We start from the raw sequence: 5689 nt of genomic DNA, 5'->3' as shown, positions 1-5689 counted from the left end.
AGTAAAGAACACGCCATAATGAATCATTGAAATGCTTCACTGATTCTCTATAATTTATTACATTCCAATGTATACAAAAATTAACAGTATATAAGGCAGATTGCAGAGCTTGTTTCAATCAATTATTTACTGAGATTTTATACAAACGACACGACCAGTCCCAAACATTAGCCAGCCCAAAAATCCAAAATAAAAATCCTCTTATTGCAGCACACTACTACTATAAAACCCAAAGTCAAAAACTAAATAGAGAAAAGCACTAAAAGACCATTTTGCAGGCACCAGTAACAGTTACAAACAAAATTCCAAAAATATTATAGCATAAAGGAATAGACGACTGTTGGGAACTACACCGTTTAAATGGTGGTTACATCGACAACATGCATAGATGCATGTATATGCCTCTAGCCACCAATAGCTATCTTCAATGATGGTAAGGAAAGATAAGATACAAAGGATAGCTGATAAGCCATCCCAGTCATATACTTAAATAATTCCGATTGATGATAAAATAGAGCAATCTATACCCTTGTTTGCTAATAAGTCAGCTACAATATTTTGCTCTTGGAAACAATAACTAAATTGCTCATATTCAAATTGACTTGTCCAAATGAACACTTTCTCTAAATATGCTTACATATTTCAATCTTTGCTTGGCTCTTTTTCTAGTGCATCCTTCGACTGCAATCTCGTTGTATTCTGCATTGTGAGCCATATTGAAACCAGGATTAAGGGCCTCCCATTTCACTGCATTATTGGTTTTTATACCTAGGTAATGGGATCCACCTCTTAGGAAAACATTATCACTATCTCTCATTAAATAAGCTGCACCAGATAATACAAAATTCCCATGTGATGAGCCATCAAAGTTTAATCTAACACCACTAGTTGGAACTCTCCAATATTTTCTTTTTTGTAATTTCATACTTAACTCGTTAACGATTGGTATACATGTTATTATTATTAAGCATGAATTTATATATTTTGTGTTTAACCACCCTTGTGTGTATATCTTCATAGTTTACTATGTTGAATTATAGCATTGGAAGTCTTGTAGTTGTGTAAGGGCAAAGATATAATGAAATAATTTGCACTTGAGAATATTAGCCACTTGAAAGGGGAAACCCTCCAAATATCTCTAAAAACGTCACATTTCAAAATATGATAATCGAATGATACTCATACCTCTTATGTATATATTCTATGAATGGATATAGCCCAAAGTTGAGTTGGATACTATCACAACCCTCCTTTATCATTTTTGATTTGATACAATTCTATTATATAAATTTTGGTTGAGCTATTGGAAATGATTGAATAAATAATATAAAATAATAATAATAAGTGCGCACACACACACACTTGGAGAATATAATTTGTTTATTTTTATTTTTACTCCCAATTATGGCACATGTTGTAGGAGGAATTAGAAGCTTCTAGAGGAATCTCCACCACCTTGCATGTAACTCCCCCACTAAGTTTTTAATTAATTTGCATGAGTCCAATATTGGAAAAGAATCTCTTTTTTAATTAAATTCTCTAGATAGTGGAATTGAGGGATTTTTCTTATAAAATTGTATGCAAGTTTCAAAGAAGGGAGTTGATTATGTTTTGAAGAAAATTTCCCAAGTTTTTAGTAGTAGGATCTTCTTTGGTAGTCTCATTTTCGTTGCAGGATTTTAAGTTGTTGTTTGAAAGATTTCTCTCAAGTTGCAAGGAAGGATCAAAAGGATAGCTAGAAGATTCAACATCAAGCTTTGATAAGCCAAGTTCTCTTCTTGTTATTTCACATTCACATATGAGAAATGGTATTATCCAAAATATGGTATCTAAATCTTCCCTTATTGTAAATCTTTTCGTCTTATTTAGGAATAAATATTGATAAATTACTTTCACATAATGCATGTAAAAGATATTTTTATTACTTATTTTATTTTCCTTAAGAAATATGCACATGATCTTGCTTTTTGCTTTTCCAACTATTTTAGATCTATCCAAAAATCATGCTTCCCTTATTTAAAAATTCTTTTTTTTTCTGAAATTAAAAAATCTTCCCTGTGTGATTTGAATCTTAATCTTTATTTCTTCCCTCAAATTCATTTCTCTGGCTCTTCGAATGGAAATCTGAAAGAAAATCTCATTCTTTAAATAAAATCTCTCTGTGAATATTAGTTGAATAAAATCTCTCTGTGAATATTAGTTGAATAAAATCTCTTTGTAAATATTAGTTGAATAAAATCTCCCTGTGAATATTAGTTGAATAAAATCTCTCTGTGAATATTAGTTGAATAAAATCTCTCTGTGAATATTAGTTGAAATTGAGGAATATATTTCCTTGTGAATAATCCTCTGTGTTATTCATCCCTGTGAATAAATCCTTATTCTTTTTGTTTACATTAACATTTTTACTTCATATATATCTAGTTATATAAATCTCTCTGTGAATAGTTCCCTGTGTTATCTCCTCCCTGTGTATTAATTCTTATTCTTAATTGTTTTACATTAACCTTTTTTTTGTTACACATATATTTGTTTATATATTGCTCTCTTATGCTATCAAATAAACTAAGAAACCATATATATATATATATATATATATATATATATTAAAAAAAAAAAGTGTTTCAAGTTTTATTGGGTTAAGTGGGTTATTGTAGATACCTAATTATACCACCTAGGTTGAATCGACTACATAAATAAGACTATTCAAATGATTACAAAGTCACAATCTGGCAAGACATAACCCAATATAGTTATTGGGTTAAGTTTGTAGCATGTCCCCTCTTTAAAAAAGCATTGCTCTCAATGTTGATCAACTATGGATGCTTTTGCACAAAATCTTAATCTTTTCATGTGGTATCTTCAACTAGAAAATTCTTTCAACTAGTCCTCAACTTCTTTGTGCATGTTTGAAGGATTTACTTTGGATCCAAGATGATTCTTCCTTCTTCATCTAGCTTTGGTAACACTATCTATGTAGGGGTTTGTTGATCGATCACCTTCCATAAACATGAAACATGAAAAATTGGATGAACTAGAGGTGTAATTTAAGCTTATAGTCTACATTTCCAATCTTCTACAAAATTTGGTATGGGTCGTAATATTTTGGTGACAGTTTGTTATCCTTTGTTTGTCGCTTTATTGACATTTTCTTATAAAGTTGCAATCTCAAGAAAACCCAATCACCTACTTTAAAACTCCTTCACACTTGTGTTGGTCAACCTTTTGTACCATGACCAAATTCTCCTTGAGTCTTGAAAATAATTGTTTATGATTAATGTGGTCTTTGATAACTTGAACCCTTGGTGTCACCTTTAATGATACTTCTAGAAAATCTGGTATGGACCATAATATTTTGGTGACAACTTGTTTTTCTTTGTTTGTCGCTTCATGGACATATACTATAAGATTGCAATATGAAGAAAACCGGATCACCTACTTCAAAACTCCTTTTACTGTGGTGTTGGTCAGACTTTTGTGCTATGGCCAAATTCTCCTTGAGTCATGTTGGTGTGTTTTTTATGACACACCGAACATAGAATAAAGATGCCCAAAAGATACTCTATCCTCTTGAATAAAATCACTGCGTATGCTAAGATTGCAAAGAAGATCATATGGCGATTCCAATGTTTATACTACGAACTAGCGACTTTAATGTTGAATATAGCTTCTTGGGTGATGTATGCTAGTAATCCAAGGGGGACTTGTGGACTTCAATCACAATGAAAACTTTATGCTTTGTTTTTGGGATTTTCTCAATTTAAACTTAAAAAATGGTAAAAGGGAAAGGTCTTTTTTAGAAATTCTATACTACTCCTAGGAATATAAGAGACCGCAATGATTGGGTGAAACTAATAACCATGCTTTGCTTCGCTAACTTAAACAACTAGACAAAGTGGGTGCAATCTTCAAGGGTTGTGCTTCTAATTTTCATACTATGAATAATACCATCAAAATGAACAATATCTATTCAAAGCAGAAGTTAAACATCCACAAAATATGCTGAGGCTAACTTTTCACAATGAACAAAAATCATTTGTTCATCAAAAGTATGAGCAATGATTTCACCAACCAATACTATCAAATTTTGCATTCACTTAACAACTTTATAAAGAAAATTATATTCTATGTTGGAGAAAATATGAAACCATGCAACCACAAGATAACATAGAGATTCAAAACAATGCAAATGAATTTTATTATCTTAGTAATCTTAAGCAACAATTTCACCAAATCTCTCCTATACAAATGAGAGAAGAGAGGTTTATATAGAGTTTTTAAAAATGAACGAAAGGCCTAGATCAAATAGAGATCAATGGCCAAGATTGAAACATAGATACTTTGAATAGGGTTTACAATAGCTATCCAACAAGACCAAATAAAAGAAAGACATGTGTCACAGGGAGCTTTCTTCTAGAAGGATGCATCCTTATCCCTTTTCTATGGCAGCATATTCAATGAACCTGGACACAAGAGGATTAACTATTGAGACATGGACCAGATAGGACTTGAACCTAGGACCTTCCAACGTTGTTGGAGTTCTCTACCACTGAGCTACTGGCCCCTCTTGGACCAGTCCATTGTCAGTCTGGGTGTGGCTTATTTCCAACACCAACACCCCCCCTTAAGCCACACCTCTCGTGTGCTTGGGGCTCCTAGCCTGAACCTGGCTCTGATACCATGTTGAGACATGGACCAGCTAGGACTCGAACCTAGGACCTTCCAACACTATTGGAGTGCTCTACCACTGAGCTACTGGCCCCTCTTGGACCAGTCCATTGTCAGTCCAGGTGTCGCTTATTTCCAACACCAACATTAACCTCTTTCATTGTGACATTTGGCAACCTGTTTATCTTGAATTTGATCACATCCAAGTTATAGGTGGCAAAAGTTCTTCAATTGTTTCTTGTGAAAGAACTAAAGGCAGAGGGATTGCTGCATTTCCTTGAGCAATAGGATTGATTGAGTGTTGGAGATAATTTCTCAGCTACTCATTTTCTTTCTTTAATTCTTCTTTCTTTTCTACTTCTCTATTCAATCTTTCCTTGGTTGTCTTTGAATTCAACATGACCAAGGTTGGTATCACCAACCGTCTTCCACTTAAGTGATTTTAGATTTTGGTTGTGCTCCCTTGCTGGCGAACTTCATTTAAACCTTTCTAGAAATCCCTTCCTGAGCTGACATCTACCTCTTGAAAATTATGAAAACTTTCTAAGTTGAAAAAAACAATGACGGGGTTAGATGTTTGTTCCCATCTTGGAGTGCAAAGTTTGAAGAAATTTTCAAAGATTAATTTTAACTTATGAAAAATTTAGAAATTGAAGCATTTGCCCCTAAAAAGCATAAAAAGCAAGATGATTTGAAGTGAAAACTGTTTTGTAAGTTTGGGAAAATTCTTGGAATTTGGCTTTGAAATTCTCCCGGAAGATGTCTGGGAAGATGTCTGGGATGTTTGCAATTTTGAACTTTTTCAACACTTTGCCAAATTTTCTCAAATTCTTTTCTTTCAAGACTTACGTGAATTTCTTTTTGATTTACTTTGGCAAAATTGTCAAACTCTTTTCCTTAGGCGAATTTCCTCATGCTTTTCACTTTTTATTTTAATCATCTTTCCATTTTCCTTTCAATAGTTGGGTGAATTCCCTTATAATTTCAACCTTTGTTTTCCAATTTTTTCCTTCTCAACTTG

General features: G+C 32.9%; 1 non-coding gene across 1 annotated transcript; it reads right to left on the bottom strand.

The window, feature by feature from the left end:
* Window positions 1–4691: 4691 nt before the first annotated feature.
* On the bottom strand, window positions 4692–4762 carry TRNAT-AGU (transfer RNA threonine (anticodon AGU)). Its single transcript has one exon. It is a non-coding gene; the product is annotated as a tRNA-Thr (tRNA).
* Window positions 4763–5689: the final 927 nt, after the last annotated feature.

Source organism: Cryptomeria japonica, chromosome 5, assembly GCF_030272615.1.
Source record: "Cryptomeria japonica chromosome 5, Sugi_1.0, whole genome shotgun sequence".
In the NCBI taxonomy this organism is placed as follows: domain Eukaryota; kingdom Viridiplantae; phylum Streptophyta; class Pinopsida; order Cupressales; family Cupressaceae; genus Cryptomeria; species Cryptomeria japonica.
Note: the sequence above shows the minus strand (reverse complement) of the source record. Positions and strands in the feature narration are given on the sequence as shown.